This window comes from Rissa tridactyla, chromosome Z, assembly GCF_028500815.1.
Source record: "Rissa tridactyla isolate bRisTri1 chromosome Z, bRisTri1.patW.cur.20221130, whole genome shotgun sequence".
Taxonomy (NCBI): domain Eukaryota; kingdom Metazoa; phylum Chordata; class Aves; order Charadriiformes; family Laridae; genus Rissa; species Rissa tridactyla.
Window position 1 is genome coordinate 50,763,167 of NC_071497.1, and position 13,458 is coordinate 50,776,624.

Sequence of the window (13,458 nt, forward strand, 5' to 3'; positions counted from 1 at the left end):
TATTCTGTGTCTTTGAAATTACCCTGTATAGAAGCATAGAAAACCTGAAAGCTAGGAAAACACGAGATGAGTCTTGGAAGGCTGAGGAGAGAGTTTTCAGTCACTTAAAGGAAGCTGGAAACTACAGAAGTAAACTCAAAGTCAAAGGAGGACAGGGTAAGTAGGGTGTTTAAAATTACAGACCTAAAAATTGGGAAATATGGAGGGCTCTGCATCCATTGTACAGAGGAGACCAAGGTGATCCAGTATGGTCACCATGAAAAATTATAGTAGTTTGGAAGACATTGGTAACTGACATAAAAAAGTCTTTCTGTTTACAGACAAAACTAGACTTCATTACAGACAGGTATGTTTGACTTCATAAATGAGCAAATACAGGCTCTTTGAGGAATAAGCCACCTGGTGACCCACAGAAGCCATGGAAACCATGGAGTAAGTTCTTATCAGGCACTAAAGGCTGGTGGACTGCAAACATGGAGGGACTATTTGATAAACGAAGCACATATGTGTTCATGCATCTCATTTGTCTTTAGAGACTGGAACTCTCACTCTGGTTTTAACATAGTCTTGACTACAATCCACACATCAGCCTCTGAGAGGCATCAGTATCCTCTGGTAATTTTCCATCTGCTTTCCATACCCTGGTGGATCCAAAAGTCTTAAATACACCTGATGAGTACTGAAACATCATCCCCTAGTGCCAGAGACCCTATTTCTTAGAATCTTACCTATCTTAGCCAAACTGCATATGAAAACTACAAGACTCTTCCATAAGATCCCAAAATGAGTTGTGCAGATGGTCTGACCTCTCAGGCCTGTGGTTGCCCTTTGATATGAATGTGATAAAGAACACATTTGGCATAGATGTTCTTGTAAGTCATGTATCAAACAAGAGCATCACCACATGGGTAAGGCAAGAAACACGTTCAAATAGGATGGTAAATAGTTCCAGGAAAAAAATCTTATCCACAAGGATGCTAACCAGTTAACTAGGACATTTTACCATGGAGCTTAATATACCATATATTATTTTTATTATTGAAGTACTTTCCTAATCCTCAGTAAGTTTTTTCATTGAACATCATAATGTAAGTTCTTAACATCCAGCTGGGTTTGACAGATGTACAATTGCCTTATAACAAGAATATAAAGTAGTGTAAATTTCCATGTATAAGCAGCATCCTTAAGCTGAGTGCTCCGCGCTCAGAATACAGTTTAGTAAGAGTGCAAGACATCAAAGAGGACTCCTTAAAGTTAGAATGGGCACAAATGTGCCACTGGATACAAGGTTACATTGAGTTTCAAAATAAAGTCTGTGCCTTTTCAGAGGTACACCAGATCACCTAAGCAGAGTGACCTTAGCTTTCACTCATTTCCCATACACATATTAAAAGCGTAATACAAACTAATAGAGACTAACAATTTAATGCAAACACTGCAGATGTTTGATAATCAGGGGTCAAGAGTACACATAATAATAAAAAAAAAAACTCTTGAAGTTGTGTAATACAGCTCTGCATCTACCTTCTCTTTTTTCTTCATGTACAACATCAGTAAAAAACAGTTCTGATACTAAAAGAAAAGGAAGAGAAAATGGGAGGACAGTGAAAAGATGTAAGGCCTTCAAACCAGCTGTCAGGAGGAGAAAAATTAATAAAGTTGAAAATCCTTGTTAGCTTTTTTCCAGGTCGTAAAGTTGAAAATAATTTTTTATTTTAAAATATCAAATCAAACACATGAAAACTAGGAAAAATTAAAAGTAAATCAGTAAATCAAACAATTTAATTGATCAAATAGACAGTGTAGGAGACTGGCTAGAGAAGTGTTACACACTTCCTCCAAAAGGAATGCAACCCATAAAACTAAGCCCTTTAGCTCTCTGAAATAGAATTTCCTTAATAAAAGTAAAAATAACGGTAAATCCTTTATCTTATTGTCTGTCAGTTCAAGGTTTTTTTTTTTCTTCTCTGAGAATAAGCAAATGTTATGTGACACCATTAATCAAAGTGAGATCTGTATGTTCAAAGCAAACTTTCTCCTATAGTTGTAACTGTTCACTATAAAATAACACTATGCTGAAACAGCATCATTAATTTTTTCTGATCTCAACATTCTTATTATCTTAATGATTTCAAAGTGCTGTTAGCATTAACAGCAGTATGTATCCTAAACCAAGTCATTTACAAGCTTCATAGCTTAGGTCATAGGAACAGAAAAAGCATTTAGCTTAGAATAAACCAGCCAGTCCCTTGCTCAAAAGGAAATGTAGGATAAATAATGACTTTTTATACATACATGTAAAATTAATTTGATGATAACTTCCAGCTCACTTAGACAATTCATAATGGTTGTTCTCTAGAGATTAACTGGGCTAAAGTTACTAAGAACTAGGGATATACATTACTACATTTCTTTGCTATGTTTTAAGGAGTTGTTGGTAGGCAAACTGCATCCCAGCAGTTTGATACTCCCAGCAGGGGAGTATCTCTTTCTCCTAAAAGCAGTAGAAAGTAACTTGTTATAGGAAGAAATCTTCATTGATTTGGATGTGTAGCTGTGGAAAGAACAAATTTGAGGAAATATGAGCTGATAAGAAAGTCATGCTTCATACATCAGCTGTTTTCACTTGATTTCCTTCATTGGTTCAGACTCACAACTCCTTACTTGAACTGTCTTGCTCTTGTTTTTCTTCTTGTAATACGCAGTCTACAAGTCTGTAAAATGTGAATGCCCTGAGGCACCTTTTTCCAGAATGTTAATTCTTTAATTGTGTGATGGACACTTTTTCTTAACCTGTGTTGCTCTTAAAGCTCCTATCACCTACCTGTTGCTGCCGTCTTTCAAAACTGTGGCCATCACTGATGCATTTGGCAGACCAGTTAGCCAGTATTCTGTTGACAGTGGATGTCATTATCACACTAAATGTCGCAAAATTTTCCAACATTGCAAATTTTATCACAAACCTGACAGTTTATTACTTCTCCTGGGTTAAAAAAACATATCTTTTTCATTTACAGCTTATTACTGTCTTGCTTTCCCTTGTTATCTGTGTGTTATCTATTTCCCTTGCTATCTATTCTGAAATCATTGGAAGGGCCATTCTCTCACAAACTCATTGAATTAGAGAGATTTCATGATATAAAAAATAGCTTTTAAGCCTTATATAATGTTTATATCTATCAAGTTTCTGAATAGAATTAGAGACAGGTGAGGGCCAAGAGCCTAGTAAGGAAGCTAAAAAGAACAAAAATTACATGCTTGAGGTTGTAATGTCTCAGTTTCCTAACAAAACCCTTGCTAAACATATTTTGTTTCATAACAAATAGTTTACTATTTTTATTTTGCTATGAAAGAGAAAAATACAATAAATTTCCAGTATAAATCAAACCTCCATGTAAAAATAAACTCCTTATTTTTATATATAGTAACAAAGTTATAATAGTAACATAATACTATTTTCAAAAGTCATGTAACTCTAGTAGTTAGGAAAATATTTATCTTTAAAATGTCCATGATTTTTGTCTTTGTCCAGATTTGAAAACAAGGAAAGTAATTCCAGCCCCTATTCTGGAAGGATTCAAGAATCTAGCTTCCTTTTAAGCAGAAATTTATCAATCGTTAAACATAAGATGAAATGAGTAAACAGCATCTAAGTCTTGAATTATATAGCAGTCATGACAGCCTGTGCACCAGATTTGTCCACCATTATTTTTTCAATAAAAATTATTTGAGGTGAATTTAGTACTTTCTTTTTTCCTTTCCTGTTCACCACCAGTTTCACAGCAGTCCTAGTCACAGACTAATTTTCACTTATTTTAAATTATTCAATGCTGATAAAAGTGCAGGATTGGTGACCTTGCTATCTTGACGCCGGACCTCTGTGTATTCTGCAATGGTGAAACATAAATCCCATATAATGGATTTCATCAACACACTACGATAACTTTTTCTTGACCCCTTCAATAGTCTTTGTTTCTGCATCTATTGAGTGTCTCAATAAGCTTTCATTTATCATAGTAGTTTACTACAAAAGTACATGGTGTATATGGGGATATCTATATACTGTAGGTGAATATTTTTTGTTAGAATAAGAAAGACACTGGTAATTAAAAAAAAATAAATTAAACTAGGCCCAAATGTTATGAAATATCCAAGAGTGCTGCTGGTACCCAGATTTTTCTCTGCCAGAGCTCTTTATGACCAACAAAGTCAGATAATGAATCATGATACTCTTTGGTATTAGCCAACTGGGTCACATTTAGTATGGCAACAGAAAAGCCTGTTCCCTTTTATTCAACATATGAATATGTGACAAAAAAAAAATGAAAACCAAACCAAAACAAACCAAAAAACCAAAAACCAAAAAAACCCAAACCCCAAAACATCCATTCAAAAGACAAACAGAAATAAATTATTGATTAACCTATTACACAAATGTTATGACTTGCTCATCTCAGATTTCCTTCTTAAGATAATCAGAAGATTTGAGAAGATTGTAAGAAATTTCAGTTCTTGTTCTAAAACTAGACTTGCTGAAATTAAATAAATTCACAGTATTACAAGAAATAATGTTGATTCATTGTATTTGAAGACATTCCTTCTGCTATAGCTGATCCAAAACTTCAGTCTTGAAAATCTAGATTACTTTAATAACCATATTTGGAGTTAAACTAGTCTATTTGTGCTGCATATCCAGTGTGCCATATAAGACCAGCGTAAATCTATCTTTCTGTGGATTGCTATCAGTTAACAGAAGTATCTCATTACAGTCCGACTAACAATTTATTGCAAGCTGAGAAGAGCGAAGAGAAAATGGAGACAGACTCTGAGTTAGCCTCACCTGACCATGAGTATTTTATACCTGTTGTGTGAGAAGATGACTTAAACTTTATGACTGTGAATAGCTAGAGCAAGACCTTTAACTGACTAGGTATTTAACTAGTCTGAGTATCTCTTGATAGGGAAAGCCAAGTAAGTGAGAATTTAGCACTTTGGGGGGATTTAGAGCATGGGTACTGAGACTTAGGATTCTGGTCTCACACAACCAGTTTTGATGTCAGGAAAGCCACGTCTTCCCTGATCATCCATTGTTGAGATGTGTACCTTATTAGGGAGACACTGTATGCGAATTAGCATCAAAATCTTGAAAGGAACATTAATTTAACATATGAAGAAGTATCTTAACCAACTCCGTATAACTTTCTTTGTCCACTATGGTGTATAGTCACTTGCTAGAGATAGAATGTCAAAAATAAGTTTAAGTAGTATGGCTTTGGTTGATTTAAGACAGCTCCTAAATATTATTTAAACAGCATTTCACATTTAATAAGAAACACATTCTACTTCCTTAGGACACAAAAAGAATAAAAAATAAAAGGTCTTAAGTAGAACAGCAGAATCTCTCCATTTTACCTACGCACAGCTTGCTAAACAGAGAGTTGAAAATAGCTAGAGCTGAGAGGGAAAAAAATGAAGAGTATTTTAACAGTGAAGTAAAACCACAACTAATGACTTTAGGAGACAGGAGCTAGGTGGACAAGCAAAGCATTACAGTTTTAAATACATGATATTTGGCTTCACCTCCCAAGTAAGGGGGCTGGCACTGACTCAAAAAGGCTGGTCTGGCATGCTTGTGCCTCTGAGAGGGACCACACTGCCTGATGGAAACAACCACAAAAGCCGCAGTGAGAGCACAGCCTTCCAAAGGCAACAAGAAAGCAACCAGATTGGCAATTAGACCATGCCAGTGCTTGGCCTTGGCAAAGAGGAGGCAGGCATCTGAAATGGCTCATCTGTCCACAGGAGAGATGGATCCAGAGACCAGGAGACGGGACAAAGTAGACACCAGATAACAGAGGGAAGCATTCTGAGTATGGATGACCTCCATCTGTAGCACCAACATAACAAACATGATGGGAGGTTTACACATACTTATACATCTTGAAAATAATATTTTTACAGTGCTCATTGAAACCTAAGACAGCTGTGCGAAACATCTTTGCATGTGAAACGTAAGGCAGAGTATGTATTTTTATGTCTATTCAGTCTGTATCCTGGAAGCTATTTTGCCATACATGGAATCCTCTTTTCATCTCAGTCGTTGCCAAACAACTCATATTTTAAGCATTTTCCCTTGTGCCATGTGATAAACTGCGCTGTAGGCCGGATTTCTTTGTTGCAGATATCTCTGGAGCCTACAGGCACTGTGGCTTCCATAAACATCTGTTTTAAAATACTGCTTTTCCCATTTCAGTGTGAGTTTTCTTACGCTCTTTGTCTTGCTGATTCAGTCCAATAATTTAAGAAAAGAAAATGAACAACTGTTGATAAAACAAGTGGTTAAGAAGGACCAAGAGCTTTTATATCCTTGTTGGAAACAGAAAATTTATCCAAACTTAACTGGTTATCTTTTATGTATTTTCTGTAACAAAGAACATGGGAATGTCAATTGCTTGGATAGTACAGAAATTGGATTGCTGTATTAGCAGATTAGAGTTTAAATGACAAAGCAATTGTTTCTAGCCTCCATGTTTCAGAAGGTGGTGCAAAAATAAGTGATATATAGCATGTTCTTACCAAGCCTAAAGCAAAACAAATCACTACCAGCAACATGATGCCCCTCTTTAATTCAGTCATGTTCTTCTTCTGGAACATCCTCATAGAAAAAAATTATGAATTTTTGGCTAGATAAGTGGACAGTGAGGTGAACTGAAAACTACTAAATTGCTGGACTCAAAGGGTTATGATCAGCACCACAAAGTCCAGCTGCAGGTCAGTGTGCAATGCAGTACTCCAGAGGCGGATACCGGGGCCAAAAGTATTTAATGTCTTCCTGAATGACCTAGATGGTGGGCCAGAGTGCACTCTCAGCAAGTTTGCAGGTGATACAAAATTTGGAGAGGTGGTTGATACATCAGACAGATTTGCTGCCATCTAGAGGGACCTGGACAGGCTGGAGTGATCAGCCAACAGGAACTTCAAGAAGTTCAACAAAAGAGAAGTGGCAAGCTGTTCTCCTGGGGAGGGCTAAGCCCGTGGACCATCACAGGCTGGAGGCTGACTGGCTGGAGAGCACCTTGACGGCAAAATGTTCTGGGGATCCAAGCTGACCATCAACCAGCAAAGAGGCCCTGTGGCAAAAAATACCAACAGCCTCCTGGGCTGCATTATGTAGAGCGTTGCCAACAGGCTGAGAGAGGTCATCTTTCCCCTCCACTCAGCACCGTTGAGACCCACCTGGCTGCTGGGTCTAATATTGGGATCCTCAGTACAGAAGAGGCATGGACATACTTGACAGCACCACTGGACAAAGGGCAAAAAGCCATGAAGATGATGAAGGGCTTGGAGCAACTGTCATAAAATGAGGGGATGAAAGTGCTGGGGCTGTTTGGCGTCAAGAAGAGAAGGCTCAAAGGGACTTGGCTAGTGTATATTAATATCATATGGGGCAGGGGCAGTGGTGGAAAGAAGACAGAGGCAGACTATTCTCAGTGGTGCCCAGATGCAGGACAGCGGGCAACGGGCACAGGTTCAAATACTGGAAATTACATTTAAACATAAAGAAAAAAACCACAGTATTTCTGCTGTGAGTGTGATCAAATTATGGCACAGTTTGCATAGAGAAGCTGTGGAGTCTCCCTCCTCGGAGATACTGAAACCAGCCTGGTCATGGCCCTCAGCAACCTACTGCAGCTGACCTTGCTTGAGCAGAGGTGGGACTAGGAGATGTCCAGAGGTGCCTGCCAGCTTCAGCCACTGTGTGGTTCTGTGACTGTGTGGACATGGTGGAGGCCCACCAATAAACATACTGCTGTCATTCTTTCTGACTGATGCTGAATGAAAGAATTGTGCAGTGCTTATTTGCTACTACATCCAACTTTTCTGGATGCCACCGTTTACCACTAGGGCACGCATCCTTCAGGTGCATTCAGGCACAGAGCTGTTAAGACAGGTTCAATACAGTTTTCATCTCTCATTAAATGAGCATGGAATTCTGGTGAGTATAAGATATCTTGTCCCATGATGACTACTGCAGAATAAGATGTTCTTAATCTTTTCTAAAAGAAAGCTGAAATATCAGTGTGAACATGGCTGCAAGAGAAATATACTGCAAGGGGTATATACCATAGGCAGGCAAATAAACTCTAGGAAGACTGCAAGCTGTACAGTCTGTTTCTGCCCTACAAAGGTAGCATTTATATGCATGTTTCCAATCTGTACTTTACTGGGCAAATTTTTATTCATGTGACATCTACATGAATAAGCCCTGATCCTAAATTATATGTTCACTAACATTTTTTTCCACCTCATTATTCACTGTACCACCTTTTTCATCGCAATATCCCAGTCTTTTCAAAGATGGATCTTCAGTTGGCTTTGGAAGATGAACAGCAACTACAATAGACTTTTTTCTGCTGAAGTTTTTCCAACTTCACTGATGTTTTTGAGGGCACTACTTAAGATGCCTTGAAGAAACTTGATTTTCAGATAGTTAATCCAGAGTCCTTGAGGAGAAAAATAAGCATAAGCCCAAACACAAAAACCATTGTCTTAAAGTTGAGCAACCAAAACCTGGATCTGGTCAGGCACTAGTCACCTCTGAAGCTGACAAAAAAATCACTTTTCCCTCTGGCAACAATTATTGGCTACTTGGAAGAAAAGACCTACTTTGCTGTCCAGCTTGTCATATACGTCAATTTGACAAGCATACCTGCAGTACAGAATGCCTTCAGAAGCTTTGTTTCCTTTGGCTGGAAGCCCCATGCTCATCACTGAAAAACTTTGTGGGAGAGATAAAATACAAGACCAGAAGCAGACTGGAGCTGTGACTTCATCAGACTGGGCCTCAGTATCTTATTAAATCATTCCTTGGTATAAATGCACAATTTCTTCTCTTTAAAACTGGCATAAAAAGTGGATGTCAGTTTGAAATTTTGAGTTAATCACATGAATCGCTATTTAAGTTCAAAGGAGTGGCAAGACATATTTATTTTAGTTAGAGAATTCCAAGTCAGATGCAAGCTGGAAAAGCTATATGTAATTTGTGATTCAACGTCAGTTTTAGAATCAGGCCAGGATTTCCTGGTGGGGTAAGGCGGCCGTAAGAATGCTCTGATGATCAATTACAACGTACGTGTACAACAGCGTTCTCTTTTCAGAGAGGGGTAAATTCAAAACCAAGAATGGTTTTGTAGTACAAAACCTGACTCACTTTGGATGAAGCCAAAACCCCATGATGTATTGTAAGCTAGGGAAGGTGATTAATGTAAAGAACATCAAAATAGGGAAAACATGTGCCTTTTTGAGCTTTAGCACATAAATAGGAAACACAAAATATGCGCTGCTTCTACTAGTGCGTATTCAATACCTAATTTTCATACTGAATTCCTGTACTGTAGTTTATCTCACCTGACTAATCCTGTTAGTCATAGGTTTGTGCATTTACCTTAACGAGTGTTGGAGCTGTGCAACACACAAAAACAATTTAGCTGTGCTATTTTCCAGGAAAAATGTGATACTATTTCTGACAAAATTTGTCAATATACTTTTCTCCCATGTCTTAACAGAAGTACTTAATATGCATGAGGGATAATATTTTTTTCATTAGCTGAAGTTTTTAAAGTCCATTTAAGTTAGCTACAACCACTCCAATCACATGCTCCACCAGAAGCTGACACATATTTTCACAGACCTGTTTCTACGTAGGTTTTAGGTATTGATGATCAAAGCTTTCCTCCATGGGCTGTTTAGTTGGTTGTTTTTAGAGTGAATTTACATTAGCAATCCCCATTTCAATTACTTTTGCCCTGTCATTATATACAGGCAGTTTTTGATTTCTAGTGTGAGCACGTCCCCTTCATCATCTTATACTGGAGCTCTACTTCACCTTTTTTGTTTGCTGAATATCTTCATCACTCTGTTGCACAGCTGAAAGCAATGATGATTTTCCTCACTCTTTGCTAATCAGGTTTTAAATATCAGATCCAAAAAGTGTACCTGATTGTATTTCACGTTATCTTTTTTAACTTAGAGATTAGCTTGTAGATAAAACTTAGATAGAAGAAAACTTGTAGATAAATTCCCAGTTAAATATAGAGACATTAAACTAGCTTAAGTGCAGCAGCACGTGTGTGCGTGTATGCATGTGTGCAGGCGAGACAGGTTGCATGCAAAGAATATGAAACAGCACCCCTTAGTGTCCACTTACATCAGTTGCACCAATATCATAAAAAAAACCCCTATTAAAGTATGATCAGATATGAATTTATCAAAGCCTCTGAAAACAGACTTCCTTTAAAATCAATGATATCATAGAAAAAATAGTAGGAAAGCACAAACTTTTCAACTATACCTACTAGACTTACATAACACACAAAGAATACCGCTGTTGTCCATAAAATGTTAAGAAAATATAATGGGACTCTATAAAGGCTGGTAGTATCAAAGGAAAATGTAAATGATTCTTAAAGAAGACATGTGATGGTGAATGTTCTTTTCTTACAATTTAGGATAGCATCAAAGAAAACTTCTCTCACAGAAGCTCCATCTATTTATGGTCTACTTCCCCAAGAGGGATGGTAGAAAAACAAATCTTAGCATCATGAATATCAGTTTTAAGTTATGTTCCTAACTGCAATGCTCAGTTATCAGATGACTTTATTTTATATGAAATGCATTCTCAAAGTGGTGAATAAAATCAACGTCCTCTGCCCTCAGCAAGAATATCAGAATAGCATATGATACCTATGCTTTTGAAGATCAAGATTTAGATCTTTTCAGGCTATTTTATGTTCAGAAAAACAATTTAATTTAATAGTTAACGAGAATAAGAGGCAACAAAGTGTTAAAAATAAGTTTACAAATATGAAGAACATTCTCAAGGACTTTTCCTGAATTCTGGTTATTTGGGGCTGACAGACATGCAACCATGCTTTGTCACCCCACAATCTACAACTCAGTGATATGGTTGTACCTCCTACGTAGAAATGTTGTGTTATGCCTCCAGCTATTACAGAGAACAAAGTGGTTCCTGCAGAAGATCATTTTATTTCTGAGCTCTCAGTTCGGAGTTGAAGCTCAGAGAAAAAGATTACAATCTGAAAACATGCAGAATTATTTTTCCTGCTTCAAGGCAGCAGAAGATCCTTCTCCAAGACTTAAAAATACATTTAATGAGAATCAAAGACAGCATTTGATGGCAGCAAAGTTCACAAACTTTACTAATGCTAGACTTTGCCAAATGTGTTTTGACATGTTGATCTTCCCCGCTTACTTGACAAACTATTAGATAAACAGAAAATGTCCTAAGCCTTCATGTTAAACCTTTTCAATTTGTCTTATTTAGTTCCTTAAAAATTAATTCATTTTGAATTGATGTAAAAAAACTAGAGAAAATATGATGAAAGCGATGATACCAAATTACTGAAAGCACATGCCTACTTTTTCCACGAACACAAATGGGGAAGGAGCCCAGGTTACAGCTGATAGCTAAAGGTACTCAAGCAACACTCATAACTTGTACCTGTACACTAAGGCTTTCAAAGATGGATATATGAGGTTATACCTGTAAACTTGTATCACGGACCATCTACTATTGTGACCGAATTTTCAGAAGTGCTGTATATCCATTATCCTCCACTGTCTTCACTTTGCTCTTGTAGGTTTTATTAATCTTTAATGGACCAAGCTTTCAGGCTATTTGCTACATTTCCATTTGCAATTTGAAAATTTAGATAATTCTGGATGTGCTTTCCTGTCTTGCAATTCAGTCAGGTAGCGTTGCTAAAATGAGGCAGCTCAACATATCCTATTCATTAAACTTCAGTAGCTAAATGACTTATATGCTAAAGGTTTATAGATGCAGTATACTGTCATCGCTGCATCTTTTTTGCACCTGAAAATATACAGGGCAGGAAATTTGGCAAGCTGGAACCCTTAGAGTCCTCTATAATCCCATTCAACTAATCCTTTTAAAAGTATCTACAAAATATAGTGTAATAGTAATTTTAAAAGCTACATTTACAAGTATTTCCAGAGATTAATGTCTGGCCAGTACTGTGATAATGAACAACAGATGATACAGAATTTTCAAGGAAGCAAAACTGTTTATTTCAAATGTTCATTTCAAATGTTTATTTCTCAAATTTAGGGAATAATAGGAAAACAGTATTTTATACATAGCCTGAAACTGGAAGTACAGCTGAAGACAAAGAATGGTTAGGAAAGAATGCTGAAAATTGAACTAGGTAACGCAAGTCTGTCCTTATCACATGCAGACTGCAGACTGTCTATCAGATTGCTTATAATCCTGGGCAGAAAATAAATGTACACCATTTATCTTAACAGAGAGAACTTACACCCTTGAATTGGGTGGTCTGAGGCTTTGAGGTTCTGCTGCTAAGGTTTTGCCATGTAAAACTTAGATTTAGGGTAAAACATTAGGGTTCTTAAGTATTTTGAAACACCTTTCTCATTTTTCAGCCAGTTCTACTGAAAAACCTTCAGTGAAAAATCCTTACTAAGTCTTCCAGTAGGAATATTATATCCTGACCAATGGAAATTTCAATTTATAGATAATAATTTCCCATTTTCTTTCTTTCAGGAAATTCAGTTTCTAAATCTTGCAGACTTTACAGTATCCTCTCTCCCATTCCAGTGCCTGAAAGTTTTGGCAGCTAAATGATAAATGCTTATTTTGTGAGAACTAAATTCTCAATCAAACAAAAAAAAATTTATTCATACAATGAATATTGAATTACAATGGCATTTGTAAAAGATATGGACAACTGAGGTAAATCCTAGAACAGCATTATAGACCATAAAAAGTAATAAAAGTGGAAATTTGCATGTCCACAGGAAAAGTGATGTAATGCTCTAACTACCTTAAGAATTAAAGGGCTTAAACAAAAGCTTATTGCAGTTAGCTAGCAGAATCCTACTCATAGCAGCTTTTGCATCTAGCTAAAAGAATATACAATCTTCTAATCCTCAGATTATTTCCAAGGCACCTTCCAGCTGAAAGTTTTCATTGAAGTAGTTTTATGGATAAAATATTTATCCTGATGTAAATTCTCCCTGCTAAAACATAGACATTACAGTCATTAGAGTGCAACGGTTAGAAAAGGGTTTTGTTTTACTAATAATATGTAAAATCACTATTTAGTTACAATACAAGTTATAAGGACAATTATTTCTCATTTAACTTTTCTTAAGTACCATAATTCTTCTAAACACAGAGAAGATAAGAACTAATTTGAATACTAGGAATTGTTTGACATTGGTCTACTTTTTAGTGGAACCATGGCACAAACTCAAAATGTATCTATATTGTATACATTTACCTTGCATTATGCAAATTCTGCTGTCCTTTGATTGCAAAAATGGAATCAATTTTTAAGTCACTACAGAAACATTTTATAATACCATATTATCATTCCCAAAGGAAACAAATATGTTATA

The 13,458-nt window shown here is 36.6% G+C and overlaps 1 protein-coding gene across 1 annotated transcript in view; it reads right to left on the minus strand.

The window, feature by feature from the left end:
- The window catches only part of ADAMTSL1 (ADAMTS like 1), a 468,821-nt gene that overhangs the window by 279,673 nt on the left and 175,690 nt on the right, over positions 1 to 13,458 (minus strand). The window lies entirely within an intron of this gene.